Raw genomic sequence first — 19,752 nt, 5'->3', positions numbered from 1 at the left:
ATAATTTGATAATTTACACATGTTAAGCACATACCATGATATTCCCATATTAACAACATATGAGAGTCATTGATTTATCAAGTAAAAACATTCAAGTCAACGAATTTTTTAAATCAAAAATACACAAATTAAGTAAGGTAAAATAAAATTAAAGAATGACCATTTTAGGGAGGGATGAAGGGTAGGAGTGATAAGGATTGAAAAAAACAATTAGATGAGAAAAAAGAGAAAATAGTGAGTTAAACCACAAAATAACTTAAGGTTAAATTTCACTAGTACTTTTCAATAGTAAATGAACAGGTGTTCATGTAATAGTCCATGCACTTCTTGATTTATATATTTTATTTTGTATTATTTATTTTTTCGTTATTATTCTTGATTTACTTTTAATTATTATGGTATCAGGTACTACGCACACAGCCTTACCTAGTTGCACTGTTTCCCACTAGTATTCTTAATGTCTTGTGAATAATTTCATGGGTTAAATCCCAGATCCATCTACAAAAAACAAAAGGAATTGTTGTTGGGAAGAATGTTTGTCCTGTTATGTGTTTACATTAACCGAATTTGTGCTGGCTCACGTTTCTTAATTCTCATAGTTCCCATAAAGAAAGAGTAAAAATCTTTAAATGGTTAGAAAAGTGTTCTATGAGCATTTTTTTCCTTGTTGTTGTTGTCTGGCCTCCACGGTAAACACAGCAAATTGAGAGCGTTAAATTTACAGGCTTCGGTTCTCTTGCGTTTTAAGCACACACTTTAGTAATTGTTCAGAAATGTTCCACGTGTTCCCGCGTATGTGAGATAAACCAGACCCCTTCGTATTTCTAGCCCCCCCCCCTCGTGAGCGGGCTTACCTTTCCTTCACTGCGTCCCGTGCCAAAATGTCCTTGTGTTTACGGCATCCCCACCAGACTATTGTATGCTACGCTGTGGTTGCCTGGCAACCCAGTCTCGTTTCACCGTAGTTGCCCGCAGCCATATTGGAATGGGAAAACTAACTGAGTTCACATGTTTACCCACGGTTCCGATCCTGAATTAACCTCTTTAGTTGCAAAGAGTGATACGATGTACAATGTACAGTTACTAATTTGGCATTTGTTGAAAATATTAGCCAAATTGTTGCCTGTTACGTTTCTTTTTATTTTAATAGGTTACTAATGCTAGTTAATACCGCATGATCTATAGTCCTTTCTCAATTACTGGTACCGCGGCCATGTTCCTGGGCTGCTCAAAATTACGGTCTTGTTTAATACAGTATTTCAGTTCTAGTCCCTGCGATATGTTATGAATGGATTTTATGTCTACGCTTTTCTGTCAATGTGTGAAAACCTGTCTGATAGCATGTATGGCTTCCCTGATACCATATATCCCTTACTTTATCAGTTCCAGTTGAAGGTAGTTCTTTATTATTCAATACAAATGGATTGATATATTCTCTAAGTCTCTAAGTTAATGGTTAACACAAAGAAATGTGTACATTTGTACATTTTCTAATTATTAAAACATGCTTGTTCTCAATCCGCATATTCAACAAATACATTTTCAGTCAATGCTGTTCTCAGTGCGTAAACACACACATTATTCATAAAAAGGAGGCCATCTCATTGTCTATGTTGAGGCCTTTCACTACAGCTCGAAATTTGCAAATTAGTTCAGCTTCTTGTTGCCTACGTTTTAGTTCTTGGTCCCCGCCTCTTGGGCCTAAGGTTACTTTTTTCAAGCCAACAAATCTCAACACTTTTTTATCATCCATCTGATGTTTCTTCTGCCAGTGTTGGGCTAGTGGTAGGTTTGTTGCTTAACTTCCAATGGTTGATAGGTGTTCCCGTATTCTAATTCTGAGTTCCCTAATGGTACTACCAATGTATATTTCTCCACATTGGCAAAGGATGGCATACACCACATATTTTGTCTTGCAATTTATATAATCTTCAATTCTTTGTGTGACACCATAAAGTCCTTAAAGGTTGTTGAATTGTCCAATGCATACTTGCACATTGTGCAGGTGCCACATTTGTAGAAACCTTTAGGAAGTGCTGGAAGCCATGTTATTGTATTAACCTTTTTCAGCTCTGGAAGAAGTGAAGGACTCAGAAAGTTTTTAATCGTTCTTGCCCGTTTGTAGATTATAGTTGGGTTGTCATTAATGTATTTCTTCACATTCGGATCCAAATGGAGTAAATACCAATTTTTCTTTAGAATTTTCCTCAAAACTTTGTTATCAGCACAGTAGGTAGTAATGAAGCTTATTTTTTCGTCTTTAACCAGTTTTGTGTTAGTGGCTAAGGTACTTTCTCTGTCTAATTTCATAGCTTTCTCTTGTGCTTTCTCTATCGTTGTCTTGCCATATCCCCTCCTTTTGAATCTTTGCGTTAGTAATTTGCATTCTTCTTTGAATGTTGTTTGTTCAGTACAATTCCTACGGGCTCTGATGAATTCTCCCTTTGGTATATTTCTGATTACTGCATTATGATGGCAGCTTGTAGCATATAGGGTTGAGTTGGCCTCTGTGCTCTTCCTAAAGGTTTTTGTTTTAACTGAGTTATCTGAAATATAAATGTTCAGATCTAAGAAATCAATTTCTTTTCGACTGGCAATGCCAGTAAATTCAATCCCCATCTCATTGGCATTAGCTCTTTTCCTGAAATTCTTTAGTTCTTCTTCTTCCCCTCTCCAAATCAATAAAACATCATCTATGTAACGTGTCCATAATATCACATTGGATTCATAAGATTCATCTGTGTAAATGTGTTTGTCTTCATACACAGCCATTGTTGGGTTGGCAAGCGCCGGAGCATACTTACTCCCCATCGCTACCCCTCGGGTTTGTCTAAAGAAATTTCCATTTAATACAAATACATTGTTCTGTAAGGTAAGTAGTAACATTTCTTTTAGCATACTTATTGATTGAAAATGAGAAGCTGTTTCTTTTGAAAAAATATAGTCTATGGTTTCTATGGCAGTATCGTGTCTAATGGAGGTGTAAAGGGATTTTACTTCCCACGTGGCTAATAGGTAGTCCTCTTGCCATTTTATTGTGGATAGTTTGTTGATTGCCGATGTTGTGTCTCTTAAATATGATTTCGTTTGGGTTGCCAAAGGTCTTAAAATATCATCAATGTATTGTGCCATGTTCATAGTCGCCCAGCCAATTCCGCTTACTATTGGTCTCCCCTCCGGGATTCTCTCATACTTCTTATGAATTTTGGGTAAAAAGTATATTGTTGGTAAAGTCGGTTGTTTGATATCCAAGAAGTGGCTTTCCTCGTCCGTTATAAGTCCTTATCTATGCCAAGTCTTAATAGCATCCTTTAATTCTAATTGGATCTCCAATTTGGGGTTAGATTTAAGTTTAGTGTATCAAAGCGGTGTATTTAGGTGGTTCATTGCCATTTCTAAGTAGTCTTCCCGTTTCATCACTACTATTTTTCCACCTTTGTCTGCTCCTTTGATGACTAGATTGTTATCTTTTTTTAAATCATTTAAAGCTTTTATTTCCATTGGTGTCAGATTGTCATATGATCGTTTGTATTCCTTATTGGTTTTGAACTTGGTATCCGTATAGTCATTCAGTAACCGCTTTATAAAAAGTATCCACTAGATTGTCCGGCGTTAGTTGTGGAATAAATTTTGATTTAGGTTTCATCTCTTTGTTTGTTTTATATGGAGATCTTGAAGGGTCTCATGAATCTGTCTTTCATCTGTTTCTTGTAGAGATCTTAATAGATGTGTGTTTGTTAAATCTTCAATGGTGAGGGTACTTGTTGCCACTGGTGGTTCACTAGTGCGATGTGCTGAGATTTTTGTGTCAAAATATTTTTTCGGTTTGAGCTTCCTTACAAACTTGAATAAATCTATATGCGCTGTTGTATCTTCAAAGTTTGTAGATGGTGCAAATGTAAATCCTTTGTTTAGGAGTGAGATCTCCTCTGGTTTTAACTGGTGATTAGATATATTTAGTACTAGGTCATTTATTTGTTCCGTTTTTATGAATAATGTGTGTGTTTACGCACTGAGAAGAGCATTGACTGAAAATGTATTTGTTGAATTTGCAGATTGAGAACAAGCATGTTTTAATAATTAGAAAATGTGCAAATGTACAAATTGCTTTGTGTTAACCATGAATACAGACTTAGAGAATATATCAATCCATTTGTATTGAATAATAAAGAACTACCTTCAACTGGAACTGATAAAGTACGGGATATATGGTATCAGGGAAGCCATACATGCTATCAGACAGGTTTTCACACATTGACAGAAAAGCGTAGACATAAAATCCATTCATAACATATCGCAGGGACTAGAACTGAAATACTGTATTAAACAAGACCGTAATTTTGAGCAGCCCAGAAACATGGCCGCGGTACCAGTAATTGAGAAAGGACTATAGATCATGCGGTATTAACTAGCATTAGTAACCTATTAAAATAAAAAGAAAAGTAACAGGAAACTATTTGGCTAATATTTTCAACAAATGCCAAATTAGTAACTGTACATTGTACATCAGATCACTCTTTGCAACTAAAGAGGTTAATTCAGGATCGGAACCATGGGTAAACATGTGAACTCAGTTAGTTTTCCCATTCCAATATGGCCGCTGGCAACTACGGTGAAACGAGACTGGGTTGCCAGGCAACCATAGCGTAGCAAACAATAGTCTGGTGGGGACGCCGTAAACACAAGGACATTTTGGCACGGGACGCAGTGAAGTAAAGGTAAGCCCGCTCACGGGGGAGCTAGAAATACGAAGGGGTCTGGTTTATCTCACACATGCGGGAACACGTGGAACATTTCTGAACAATTACTAAAGTGTGTGCTTAAAACGCAAGAGAACCGAAGCCTGTAAATGTAACGCTCTCAATTTGCTGCGTTTACCGTGGAGGCCAGCCAACAACAACAAGGAAAAAAATGCTCATAGAACACTTTTCTAACCATTTAAAGTTTTGTACTCTTTCTTTATGGGAACTATGAGAATTAAGAAACGTGAGCCAGCACAAATTTGGTTAATGTAAACACATAACAGGACAAACATTCTTCCCAACAACAATTCCTTTTGTTTTTTGTAGATGGATCTGGGATTTAACTCATGAAATTATTCACAAGACATTACGAATACTAGTGGGAAACAGTGCAACTAGGTAAGGCTGTGTGCGTAGTACCTGATACCATAATAATGAAAAGTAAATCAAGAATAATAATGAAAAAATAAATAATACAAAATAAAATATATAAATCAAGAAGTGCATGGACCATTACATGAACACCTGTTCATTTACCATTGAAAAGTACTAGTGAAATTTAACCTTAAGTTATTTTGTGGTTTAACTTACTATTTTCTCTTTTTTCTCATGTAATTGTTTTTTTTCAATCCTTAACACTCCTACCCTTCACCCCTCCCTAAAATGACCATTCTTTAATTTTATTTTATCTTACTTAATTTGTGTATTTTTTATTTTTTATTTAAAAAATGTGTTGACTTGAATGTTTTTACTTGATAAATCAATGACTCTCATATGTTGTTAATATGGGAATATCATGGTATGTGCTTAACATGTGTAAATTATCAAATTATAAAAAAAAATGTGTAATACTAATAGCCCTGATTTGAAAAAGATGATTTAGTCATCGAAACACGTGTAATCACAAAGGGCACCAGAATATCTCATAATAAACCACAAGATGTGGAGTTTCTGAACACTGTAAAGGGAGTCATTTGTCATCCTTTTCAGTTATTTGTGGGCGCTTGGGAATAAGCCAATGTAACACCCTAAAGAGTTTCATTTTTCAAAACGGAGGAAAGAAACCAACGAATCCATTGTTACTTTTCCATGCGACCCTGAAAAGTCATACCAGCAATATAACCAAGGGCGCTGAGATCCAGCAACAGGACAACCCCACCGAAAGAGTTCCTCGAAAGATATACTTTTTAGGTTATCCAGCATGTCTGTACATTTATTATGAACTCTGCCCCCAGCCCTTCACCATTTTTTGAGGCATTGGCGCGTAGGGATACTTCCTGAATCTTTTCCCTATACATTATCACGGCTTTGCCAAAAGACCCTATAGGCGTAATGCAATTTAATACAAAATCAGACCTCTTTTTATTACACGCTGTGGGCCAGATCTCATGAATTCCAACAAAAGAAAGCGACTGTGCTTCAGAAAAGCGAGGCAAGGTCTTCCCCTCACTGATGGACGCCCGCATACATGGTAGCCACGGGATGCGGTGTGCCGTGTATGTGCACCCAGTGGATGGTGGGTGGCTGGCCTGGGATGACGGGACCAGAGTCGATGAATGGCAGTGGAGATATACGGGAGAGAGCAGTACACCACTGAGAGGCGAGGTGCCGGGTCCACCTGCTTAACCTGACTCCACTAGCTACGAATTGATCAGCAAACGCAAACGCCTCGGTAGAAGCCATGAGGGTCGCTTAGCATTTGCACAGGGTTGAGTGTGGCAGCTCCTCCAAAAAGCAGCAACACTACAGAGATCACGGCTTTCATTTAGCAACAAAATGCATTATGAGACTTGTATTTGTGGCGCTCGTCATTGAATACGCTATGTAAACACTGGTCTTAAATGTGTGGCTTGCTGCTGGGGGGAGAGGCATTTAATGAGACATAAAAACCATTACCATTAGAGTAAATACTGATTTTCCCACCACGGGCATTGCCACAGCAACACATTGATCCTGAGATTGTTTATCCTAGAACCTGAGAGTGGGGATTCCTGTGGTTGAAGTTAGGAAGGGCACTGGAAAAAAGCCCAACAAAGCATGTGCCAAAGATCCGGAACCTTCTTTCAGTAATGTTCATAAGATTCATTATAATGAAAAATCTTGGTGAGACGCCATTTTGGTGTCAGACCTTTTGAATGTCCCTCTGTGCTTCGTGACAACGCAAAGCCAATGTCTCAATGTCAAGCTCAGAGAAATGCGAAAGGTCAGAAATGAGAATGCAATGATAAGAATAATTCCACATGAAAGAGAAGGACAGCCAACTAAAGGGCATGAAGGTACATCTCCACACAGCTGCCAGCTCATGTACCCAATGAAACTACACTAAGCATGAAGAGTATCTGCAGGCTTATTCACTGATGAGTACATTAACTAAGTGGCTATATGCTCCTCCTCTCACGGCATCAGTTCCATACCACGAGGCTGTCTGTAATTGTGATTGGGTGCGTCCTCTTTGAGAGCATAGCATCACCTCTCCTGACCTGCAGCAGAACAGATCCATATGAAAGTCCTACTAATTACTGACCCTTGAAAAGCCCTGCTACCAGCAGTGTTGATTTTCCCTTCAAATGTACAAAATATAATTTCTGGCTGTCCCTTTAAATCCTAAAGATGATACGCTATCATTGTTGGGGTCTTCATCAATGATGCCACTGACCCTTGTAATCCATTATCAGGCAGAATTTCAGCGGTCGCATTATTTCTATGCGAGCTACTCTATATTGTAGCATGCCTTATGGGCCAGGTCAAGGCAGCACAGCATAGGTGAGAAACAGGGTAGCATGGCTAGGCATCGGCAAGGCGCGTGGTTAGGACGGCTCACGTTTGGAGTCTGTGCTCGCAGTGGACAATGGGGTCCTCGAAGGGCATGGAGGAGCGCTCTCACCAGTTGCAGCGGAGGGTAGCAGCAGTAGTCCTGATTGCTATGCACCAAATGAAGCTTTCAGGCCACTGTTTAACGTCATCAGTTCTCCATCAGCCAGTCCCAGGAAGGGCATGCCCATGTGGGTACGTTGTAGCTCTTGCCATCCCCAAACGGTATCAGGTAATATTATCCCCACCAATAATGTCGACATATATATGGTCGTGGGGTAAGGCCATAGGCCAGGGCTCTGCAACGTGTGGCTCTCCAGGTGTTTGGGACTACAATCCCATGATCCATCACCTTTGACTATGCAAGCTAGAACTAATAGGAGTTGTAGTCCAAAACATCTGAAGAGCTAAAGGTTGCAGACGCCGGGCCATAGGCGATATTATTAGTGGGGATAATTTATGGGGCTAATAGGACCGGGGTTTGCAGGGGTGTCCCAGCTCCATTAAAAAATTATGGGGATTACGGGGATGTCCCCCACAGCTACCATGGCTAAATATCAGCGCAAAAATATGGCGATATTCTTGTATGGCGATATATTTGCAGGGATATTAACACATAGAACCCCCCAAACACACCTGAGGAGGAGGGCGTCTCCACTCCTTCAAGTTCCCTCTGTCAGCGCGGTCAGACATCACTGTTTCCCTCAGGCCCGATACGTCCCAGGGAAGGTAGAGAGAATTAATGATCCTCTGGTCAAATGTCGTAGTAGAACATAGCATTTGAAAAATAAATGTAAGTTATACACCATTACCTTATGATTAGTGAACATGTCAATGTTCTGTGCAGACTTTAGAAATGCTATAACGCGGACTACTACTGCATAACCTCGATGCTCAACGCACAAGACTACTACCAACTAAACCACTTGCACAGGCCAATTGAATCCCCCTTTCAACAACCATCCAACTACAGAGCGCAACGCATCTGCTATCAACTAACTTCTGGTCTGCACACATTAACACAACCGCAAAGTTATCTTGCATTTTCCATTCCTCCCTACTAACCTAACACATCCCCTCTTCTCGTTTAGATCTGCCAGCGTGCCCCTAGACCATGCAAATGGCGGTAGTCATGGTACGAATCCCAATAACATAGCATAACATGATATAAAAAGACTATCTTCTGTTTTTCCACCATAAAACCTGCACAACAATATTTATGCATGTTGACTATTGGTTGCAGATGGTGGACATTTAAAATGGCAGTAAAGGGCAAACTCTGCATGCAGTCTTTGCTTCATGCTCACAGCCTTGCCTAGAAGGCAATGCCCCTATCAGGCAGCTTGGTGATCGATGGCTCGAGGAAGCATGTTAATCATGGTCTCACTCACCCTCCGGAAACACTTGAAAATAGACATATTTAGTGCTATTGACTGCATGCGATCTTCAGTCAATCATTTATTAGGCACAACCACTGAGTGTCTGTGGTGATGTTCTCATGGCGTCAGGCATCTCCTTGTATCATCCTGTTTTTCTTCTCTACAAACTGTGAACACACAAAGTTGCCCTGTGATCAGGTTATTCTCATAGGCAAGGTCCCTGCAGACGGCTGGAAGATCGAGAGATCACGTGACTGTGTACTACCGATGCACATGCACCTATTTTATGTTAAAGTAACCTTCTTGCACTGCAGGCTTTGAACTGGGTGGAGCAGTCAGCTGTGGACCTATGACGTCATGTAACCGCGCTCTATATGGACATCAAAGCATTGAGAGACTCCCGCCCAGGGCTTGCCTAGACGATGGGTCCACAATGTACCACCACACATCGCTTCTGGGGATTTGTCACGCTCCTTTGGCGCCGGCGCATGGAATGTTTCGATGGAAAGGTTTAATGTGATGTTGCAAACCTTCGGCAAGATTGCATCAAAAGCTCGAACATTGCGGGCGCGCTGCTTTCAGGTGGACGTTGGCTGGTGTAGGGCGCTGCAGCAAGGAAGCACCAACGCTACTTTCTTATTTGCACAGGCTTTTCTCAGCAAGAGAGACACCTGTGCAAACCAGACCTCGAGCATGTTTCTACTACCCAAACACAAATCAGCTGTCCCATATTTTAAGCCAACAATAATGATCGACATGTTCAGAAAGATTCCGTTAGGAAACTGATCCGGTTCTATAAGTCTATTGGTCTATAAGTCAGAAATGTGATACCTCTTTTGTGTACTTTCGGCTACAAATATAGAGTAGCCAAAATAGGATGTTACATAAGGAGGCATATTGTCTCGTTCTCACTGAGAAATCTTTGCTGAAGGTATTTATCAACTTTGTGTTGTTATTCCTTTTTTCAGTCTACACTGAACACTCTTGTCTGAGAAGTAACTCATCCCTTTCGATGATGACATGGGGCCTCATTACATGAAGTGCAGAATGGGTTTAACGGCGCCGGTAATGGTGCCGGCGCCATTAAACCCACTCCACACTATTACGAGGTCCCTCGCGGGACCCGCTCTGGACGTCTGGTTTTTCCAGACGTCCAGAGCGGGTCCCGCGAGGGGACCAGGGAGCTAACAATGGGCCTGTTCGTAATGGGCCCGTTGTTAGCTCCCTCCCCATTCCCATTGAGCCCTATGAGGGCCCTCCATACTCGGAATGGCCCAGTATTTCCCCATTCAGGGAACCCGGACACGATTTTGGAGGCATGGCTTATTGGTCATGGCTACCTCCAAAGTTGTAATGAGGCCCACAGTTAGGAATTTCCAACTTGTAATAGTCGACTTAAACTGTCTTTCCTGGCTGTCTATTATCAACATAGCCACTGAGACACGGGCACAATGCAGTTGATCTAGGTATGTGCAACTTGTTCTAGTGGTCCATTTATTGGGCCTCATTATGAGTGTGGCAGAAAGGCAACAACGGCGCTGGTAGTGCTACTGGCGCCGTTGTTACCTCTCCACCACACTACGAGTTCTGCTCGCCAGTGCCAGACTGCACGCCTAGTTTGACCAGGCGTGCATACCGGCTACCGCAAGCAGAACTCATGATTGCACCAGCAACGTTATAAACGTTGGAGGCTGGCCATAACGGCACCCGTGAATGGGCAATTACCGGGTCCGCCAAACTCTGCATGACCCGGTTACTGCCCATTCACGGGTGCCGGAAAATAAACAACAAAAAGGGCACGGACACAGTAGATAAAAGACTTCAAAACAACTGAAGTCTTTTATCTAACTTCTACAATCTAATATGGTGTGTTGTACTAATGACAAAGAATCCCCCTACAGAAAAGAATTGTGTCTTTAACTGTGTCCGTGAATAATTATTCTGGTTTTATGTATATATATAATATGTATTTTGTAATATTGATTAAAAATTAATTTTTTGATAAAAATGTTTTTGGTAGTGAGTGGTTCATCAGCACTGTGCATTGTGTCCTAGTATGCTATGTGACAACTGCAATGTAGTTTGTAATTTTAGGAGAAAATGATGTTCGGTATTGTACACTAGAAAATACCACACAACCCTAAATGTATAGATGGAGAGTGGGGTAATTTGTTTCTTCTTTTTGTATGTAGCTCTTGATTGCTCTCCCATTTGTGAGAAACAGATCCCCCCTGAACAAAAAAATAAGGGAGATTACCTGAGTGGAGGTAACAACCACAGCAGTACCAGTACCCAATGCCTCAGCAACCCTAAATGCCATACAGTCGTATGTGCAGCAACAGGCCACATCACTCCCAACCCAGCCATGGGACAAAAGCCCCCTGTCACAAGGTACCATAATCCACTACACTAGAGTGAGTGTGCTACAGGGAAATCCCTTCCCACTCCTGGGTAAGAACGCCTATCCCCACTAGGACAGCCCACAGAGAGCCCTGACGTGCCCAGTTCTGTCAGTCACTGCCGGCCCAGAAGAAGAACCCTAGGTAAGTGTGAGGATAGGGGACTAAATATTTACCTTTATGGATGACAGAGGAGCTACCAAGTCTTGTATTAGGGAAGGGTGCTTTCCCTTATCAGGTAAAGTATTTGACACACAGGGATTCTCTGGGGTAATAATGTTGGTTCCATTCACAGATGATTTACCAATCAAGATAGGTGCACAAGAGGTCTTAGCCCTGTTATTGTTTTCAAAGGATACCCCAATTAACCTGCTATGTAGAGACCTCCAAGTAAGTTAAATGTGAACTTTGCATTTACTGAGGAAGGTATAGTGTGTTCAACTCCAGGAATTAACCATGCCAGGGCTGTAGCAATAATGCAAGCTCTTTACAGTGACAGTGCCATAAGAGGAGTGCCGCTATATCCATATGTGTTCCTTTATGGAGTGACAGTCCTATGCCAACGGGTTTATGGTCATAAAACCGAAAAAACAAATCCTGAAAAAAAAATATCGAAATGAAAAGGTCGAAAAAAAAAGTCGCATTTTTTTTTTATGACGTTTTTTGTTCGAAATGGGGGGGGTTCCACCCCAACCCCCCTTTTTTTCATTTTTTATTTATTTTACCCCTTTTTTTACTTACCTGACCCCAAAAAAGCATATAATTATATAAATAAAAAATTCGACTTTTTTTCGATATTTTTTTTTCGAGATTATTGTAATTCGAGATTTTTTTTTCGGTCTTTTGACTGACCACCATGCCAACGATACCAGATAAACCATTGTGAGTAAAAGCTGAGCTTTTGTTCAGGCCAGCTGTCCCCCAGGCACCATCCTTACATTAGATCAGGAAGGAGTTGTCGTCAATAGGGACAAAGTAATAATGTTATGGATTGATGAAGAAGGGGCTGAATGGTGCACAGTGTTGTGTATTGACGCCACCCAGCCACTAAGGCGGGTGTCAGATGAACAGTTATTTGAGGATGTTAAGCTCGATGGAGAAATTATTTTTGAAATGTCTATTCCATGTCAAATAATGATTCAGCATAGAGAGATATATCAGACAACATTCCTTGCCAGAGCAGTGCCCTTTTCTTTGCAGGAAGCCATGGCAAATGTACCCAGATATCTGTCGACTAGAATCCTCATAATGCAGGTCTATTGAAAAGTATAAGGGCCATCCACATAAAGTTAAAGCAGGGTGCAGTATTACCTAGTGTACAGCAATACCTGCTATCAAGAGATGCTGAGGAGGAAATGATGACACCATTGTAGATTTATGGCAGCAAGGGACAATAATGCCATCTGAATCACCATGTAATGCAGGTGTATACCCTGTCATAAAAGCAAAACATTCAAGTTGGAGGATGATACAGGATCTCCGCCCTTTGAATAATATTGTAGAAGCCAAATTTCTGCTAGTTCCTAACCGAGCCATGATTCTTTGCAGCATACCCAATGGTGTGGTATACTTTACAGTAATTGACCTATCGTGGTCAAATATTTCAACACACTGGAATACCCCAGGTGTACTGTGAGCCCCCCAGTATTTTCAACAGAGTATTACATATGGATTTAGGGAACATACATGTCCCAAGCACCATGATTCAGTACATAGATGATCTTTTGGTTTGTAGCTCCACAGAAGACCAGTGTACAAAAGATTTGGTGACACTATTGACATTATTTGCAGAGAAGGGGTACAAGGTGGACAAAGACTAAATGCAATATTGCCAGAAAGAGCTGGTGTACTTTTCATCTGCAGGGGTGAAGGCAACCCCTGAGAGAGCAGCAGTGGTACAAAAACTCTACAGCCAACCACAGTAAAGGAGATGCAGCAGTTTCTAGGATTGTGTAACTATTGTAGGGCATGAATTTTCAACTACTCTAATTACCCAAAACCTTTGTTGCATGATGCACAGACGGTACACCTACATGGACAAGAAAAATTATTACACGTTTTCAGGAACTTAAGAAACCCATTAGCAATGCCTCCAACATCACCATGGGGTGTTCAGTGACATTAACTGTAGAGCATGCAGTGTTCCCCATTTTGAAGAGGTCCAAATCAACCCTCACTACCCAGAGAGCATCAGGTTATGAGGTTATACTATCGAATCCCTCCACTTCCATTGTTAGGTGTCGCACAGTAAACCCAGCTACATTCATTGCTATACCTATACAGACAAGTGAGGAGGTGCATGATTGTGCCACATATGAAGTTCCAGATGAAGATTCAATACAACCAGGTGAGGATGCACTAGCAAAAGGAGAGGTATTCTTCATTGACCGGTCTTCAACGATTGATCAGGCGACTGGGCCAAGCCAAATGGATGCAGCAGTGGTGTGTCTTGTAGATGGGGAATATGAAGTTGTGATTGTCAACGCACTATGCATAGCAGGTGGCAGAACTCGCAGCATTGATTGAAGCACTAGAAATGTCTTGCGGGAGCTCAGCTACAATCTATTCTGATTCAGTTTACGTCACCTTCACAATACATTCAGGCTTGTCAAGGGGGCACAGTAGATGGTTTAGGACGTCTGATGGAGCACTGGTGCAGCATGCAGCGCTGCTAAAAGATTGATTGACGCATTGGCACTTCCCTCTGTTGTGATCATGGTAAAATGTGCGGCCCACACTAACAACTCTGACTCCATTTCACTCTGCATTGCCACTACTGACAGGGCCCAGAAAGAAGCAGCGTACTTGGCTAGTCCAGCTGTCACGCCCAATCTGGACATAGTGTCACAACAGTTACAACTGACTGTAGCATATAGTGCAGTTCCCCTTGCTCAGATTATTGAATTACAAGGGCAGGCACTACAACAGAAAAAAATGAGTTAAGGGCTATGAGAGTGTGCTCCCTTTCGCCTATGGATTTGCTTTGGAGACAAAACATTACAGGTAAAGTAGTCATGTTGGTGGAATTGCTTATGGTTGCTCTTGAGCAACTGCATTACCCAATGCGTATGTCCAAGCAATACATAGCTGCTGGCATACAGGAGAACTAGCTTGTCCCCAACCTACAAGAACATGTGAACAAATCCATCACAAATTGTACTATCTTTCATCTTTACAGCACTGGACACACCCTCAGGACATTGCCTGCCACATTGCCCGGTCCTTCAGGACCCTTCAGGGAGATTCATATCGACTATATTGATATGGTTCACTGGTGCAGTAACGTTATCTTAGTGTTATTGTGTGGACATTCTCTCATTGGTTAGAAGCGGAGCTCTGTGCCCAACATGATGCTAAATCAGCAGCCACATTTGGTTCCATGTCATTAAATTGTGTCAAAAATGGCTGTGGATACAAAATATCACTGCAGAAATGCTGTGGTTTTCCCGCCACAATCATGTCAAGGATGCAGGGGATACCCCCACGACCTCCGGAGCCATTATATCATTTAAGGGGAGCGGGGGACACCCCCGCAACCCCCGCTCCCCTTAAATGGTATAATGGGATACACCTTTACCGGGTCAAACCTCAGCATTTTTGCCGCAATTATTTTACCCGCAACATTTCTGCTGCAATTTTATTACCTGATACCCCACATTTATAGTCTGCAATGTGCTTCCTTGATGGGGAATTTGTGATGCACTAAAATCTGCAAAACACTTTTTTAATTAATTGCTTAGAGATGTTACATCCCTTTTAGGGGTAAACACAAGCTTTGTTCAATTTATCACCGTCAAGCCAAGAGGACTGAGGAGTACCCCAATGGACTGCTGAAACAAATGGTATCAAATCATTGCCATACGTTAGGGAGCAACTGGCTGCACTATCTCCTGCTGGCTCTTTTCAGCCTAAGGAACGAGTCAAGTAAGGACCATCACTTGTCCCTGCATGAGATTGTGACGGGGAGAAGGTTGCCCACACTGCTCACACCTGCACACATCGCATCAGATGCACACAGGGCAGCAGATATTTTAGGGGAGGAATTTCAGGGGTAACAGTGTAATTTAACCAACTGTATTAAAGTTACATCTCGACAGCTTGCGCCAAGGAGAGAAGACAAAGCTGCACCAGGAACGCTCGACCTAACGTCTTTAAAGCCGCCACATCTCTTTCCTGGGGATGTCATCTATGTTAGATCATTTTTAAGGAGATGGAATGAGAACAGATATCAAGGACCCTATTATGCAGTCTATTCGACTCTGTCTTCAGTGAAGGAGAAAGAGCTTTGCTTCTGGGTCCATTTTTCTGATGTTCGTTAGGAAAGCGACTGGCAGAAATGAACCACCTGAGGACACCCAACAGGATCAACCTTAAATGATGAGTTTAGTGTCTTTTATGTTGACTGTTTTTGCAGACTTTTTCACAGGGAATGTGTTCTAAAGTACAGAAAGATAGTATTGTGTCATCTTACTCTCCAGGATCAAGCCATTGGGGGTCATTCCGAGTTGGGCGGTAAGGGTTAACGGGCACCGGTAAGGATGCCGGTGCCGGTAAACCCTTACCGCCCAATTCCGAGGTCCCTTAGTGGGAACCACAAAGGACGTGTGGTCAGACCACACGTCCTTAGTGGGTCCCACTAAGGTACCAGGGCGCTAATTATGGTACTGCAATTTGCGCTTTCCCCATTCCCATTGAGCCCTATGGGGGCTCAAATGGAAATGGGGAATGGTTTACTGAATGGGGACTTACCGTGGTCCAGTGACCCGGTAAGTCCCCAATCAGCCAGACCGGACCATGGCTACATCCAGGACTAGCACCATGGCTACATCCAATCTCGGAATGAGGCCCATTGTTTCAAGAATGTAGTGCTGTATATAGGATGTGTAGTGTTCTGTGTAGGATGAGCCTGTCTGTGTCTTCTTTTTTCCTTTTCCTTTTTAGGAGTAAGAAGTATATGGTTAGGGCATATAAAAGGGGGGTATAATAATGATGAAGTAAAAAATGTATTAGTAGTAAGAAATAGAAGGGAAACTGAAATTGATATGGAATATAAAGGAGTTTTTTAATACTGTTAATACTGGTACGGATGTGCATTGCCCCTATACTGACAATATGTGCTACAACCACATGAGAGAGGTGGGAAGAGCGAGGTCAAATGAGAGCTGTTATGTCTGCTCTCTAATATCATGCTACAGGTGTGCCCAAACTGTTCATCCCTAGAGAAATGCCACCTCTGACAGCACAATGCTTAGTGCACCTGGCACTCTGTAGAATACTAGGATTGTTTCAAGGACACAGTGTTCAGGCCACCGTGATGGAAACAAATTAAAGTGAATGTGCAGAACATATGGAGAAAACACAGTGTAAAGATAAACCACTTTTGAATTTGGAAGGTGGGCTGTTTTCAAACAGCAGATGGAAAAAAGGACTAGTGAGCTGTGGAGCAGGGGGCCTATGAGGGTCTACGGAAGAGGTAGTGGCATAGGTTAATCAAACTTGTCAGGATATCTGGAATGATGATATACCGAAGTTAACATGGATTGGGATGAATGAAAAAACTGCTAAAGTACAGATACCAACACACTTTTCATTTTGTTTCAGCGGAAATGGCACGGTCCCAGTTGGTAACAATGAACATTGCAACAAAACAGTGTTTATCCCACATCTGACTGGTGGTATCGCTCCCATGATGAATTTGTTTCTGCAAATGCCAACAGTATGCTTATCTCCAACTCCCACCGTCCTGGAGAGGTGTCTGTTCATTAACAACCTTGCATTCCGCTGTCCTCATCATGCCGGATTCTCAACTCACCGTAATAAATATGCCACACCCAGATGTGACTATGCCCCATACATAATCAACATGTCCGTTGCTCACTAAGGTCCCGTCGACATAAAAGGTCAAATAACTGGTCCCAGGAATCATCCAACAAACTCAAAGCAATTCCTAGTACCGTCTATTTACAAAGACAGAGGCATTTTGTACTTCCATTCACGGCTGGCATCCAAACTGCAGCACATTTTTTTTATTTTTTATTTTATTGTGCATTTGTTAGGCGCTTATACAGTAAGTCAATTCTGTTTATAAGCGTCCATAGGGCAACAGGGATTGAACATGGGATCGAAAACAATGAATACAGTGGAAGATAAAGACAAACCCACTATTCCTTGTGAGTATTCAGAACGTGCAAGTGCAGTGAGAAGAGGGGAAGTGGGGGTGGGTGTAACTGCTGGAATGTCCATGCCTGTGGGTGAGCAGCAGATGAAGTGCATATTACGGTAAGTGCTATGCGGCCTGGAGCCACATTGGTTAGAACGTGCAAGCCTACAGGATTGAGGCCAGTGGGTGTCGAGGCAAGTGCTGCTAGGTAGGCAGAGGCTGGGGCGATTGGGTATGGGAGGCCAGGTCCTCGAAGGATACATAAGGTCCCTGGCCACCAATCACAGCGACTGTGAGATTAGCAGAGGAGGGAAGAAGGGAAGGAGGAGGTGTAGAAGAAAATCTTGAGGAGCTTAAGGAATTTGAGGAAGTCCTGCTCAGGACGAAGAGGAAGGGGGAGGCTGTTCCATAAGAGGGAGGCAGCTGAAGAAAGTGATCGGCTTCTGGCTCTCTGTTTAGCAAAACGCTTTACACACAGAGAGTTGGTGCCAGAGGACCGCAGAGGTCTAAAGGGCGAGTATTTAGTACGGGAAAGTTGCAGATAGTGTATCCCCAGGCCCCAGACAGCCTTGTGGATGATGCAGAGGGATTTGAATTTAATCTGTGCCGCAACCGGGAGTCAGTGAAGAGTTTTTAGGGCAGGAGAGATGCGGTTCCTGGGCTTAAGGATAAGGAAAAGTCTTGCTGTCCTATTCTGGATTAGTTGGAGGGGTTGTAAGTGGAAGAAGGTAGATTCAAGAGAAGGCTATTTCGGTAATCAAGCCCAGAGAGAACCAGGGATTCGGTAACATTGAGCTTCTGGGGGAAACTGAGAAAAGGGAAAATTCCTTCGAGAAGGAAGAATTGAAAGTGGGACTTCTTGGCAATGTCCTGAGTGTGAGGGAGAAGGAGAGGGAGGAGTTGAAGATGACTCCAAGGTTTCTGGCTTCAGAAGAAGGAGCAGGGGGAGAGCCCATAGAGGATGGGCAGAGTGAGGGGAAAAAAGAGGGAGCAGGGGTCCCAAAGGGGATTATCTCAGTCTTGCTGGCATTGAGGCAGAGATTGTTGGAAGTACACCAGAACTGGATGGCAGATAGGCAGTCAGGGATGATGGAAGATGCAAGATGGTCAGCAGGAAGTTTAAAAAAAAGTTGTGTGTCATCTGCGTAGCACTGGAGGTTGACGCAGAAGGAGGAAATGAGGAGTGCTAGCTGAGCACACTAAATGTTGAAGAGCCAGGGAGAGAGGTTTGAGCCTAGGGGGACACCACAGGTGGAGAAGGAAGTGGGAGAGGAGAAGGTGCAAAAATGACTTCGATTGAAAGGTCAGTTGAAAAGGAGGTAAGCCAGTGCAGTGCCCACTCCGAGATACCAAACGTATCATGGAGCCATTTTATGAGGATGGAATGGCTAATCGTATTGCAGGCAGAGGAGAGAATGAGTAGGATGAGGACAGCTGGAGAGTTAGAGTCCAGAGATGCGAGTAGTTCTTCACAGGTATTCATAAGTGCAGTTTCCGTGCCTCTGGATGCTCTAAATCCAGATTGATGGTCGTAGAGACCACCAACAAGTGCAGTGTGTGAGTTAAATTGTGGAAAGGCTAGCTTCTCCAGTAGTTTCCCAAGGAAGGGGGTCATAGCAATAGGGCGGTATTTGGCTGGACAGGTAGGGTCTGGTGAATCTTTTTTCAGCAGGGGGCGCACAAGGGAGTGCTTGAGGGAGGAAGGGAAAAATCTAGTGGCAAAAGGTGGATGCAGAGATCAGCGAGTACAGGTGCAAGAGAGCCAATGTTGTCCTTGATAGTTCTGGAAGAGCAAGGGGAAACCTGTTTGGAAGAAACCTTCATGTAACTGACAACTCTGGTGACTTCTTTAGGTGTGACAGGGGAGAAGGAGGAGAGGGGGGAAGAAGGAGGGTGAGAAGCCGTAAGAGGCAAGGGAGTGAGGGACCGGTTGGGTGGGAGCATAGCAATGGTGCCCAGGATGCCCAGAGTTTTAGTGGTGAAGTGTGTGGTGTAAGGAATGCATGATATCAAACAGTAAGACAGACACAAGTGGTCACAGTTCCAGTGTGTTTATTGAACTTCAACTAGGTTTGGAAAATGCCTATCTAATCCTAAATCTAAAGATGGGAGCAAGCTACGACCATAAAATAATAATAATGCAGTCCTAGTGGTCTCTCGTCAAAATAAAAGGGCCTATATTAATAAACCTATTGTCAATCCTTACTTCTAAATACAAATAGTGTGGGAAACAATGTTATGCAAAAGAAAAGTGTTGAAGA

The 19,752-nt window shown here is 42.5% G+C and overlaps 1 long non-coding RNA gene across 2 annotated transcripts in view; it reads right to left on the bottom strand.

Moving 5' to 3' along the window:
- Window positions 1-19,752, bottom strand: part of LOC138468491 (uncharacterized) — a 547,794-nt gene that overhangs the window by 518,663 nt on the left and 9,379 nt on the right. The gene's annotated exons all lie outside the window — the stretch shown is intronic.

Source organism: Ambystoma mexicanum, chromosome 4q (assembly GCF_040938575.1).
Source record: "Ambystoma mexicanum isolate Mex_15411 chromosome 4q, UKY_AmexF1_1, whole genome shotgun sequence".
In the NCBI taxonomy this organism is placed as follows: domain Eukaryota; kingdom Metazoa; phylum Chordata; class Amphibia; order Caudata; family Ambystomatidae; genus Ambystoma; species Ambystoma mexicanum.
Note: the sequence above shows the minus strand (reverse complement) of the source record. Positions and strands in the feature narration are given on the sequence as shown.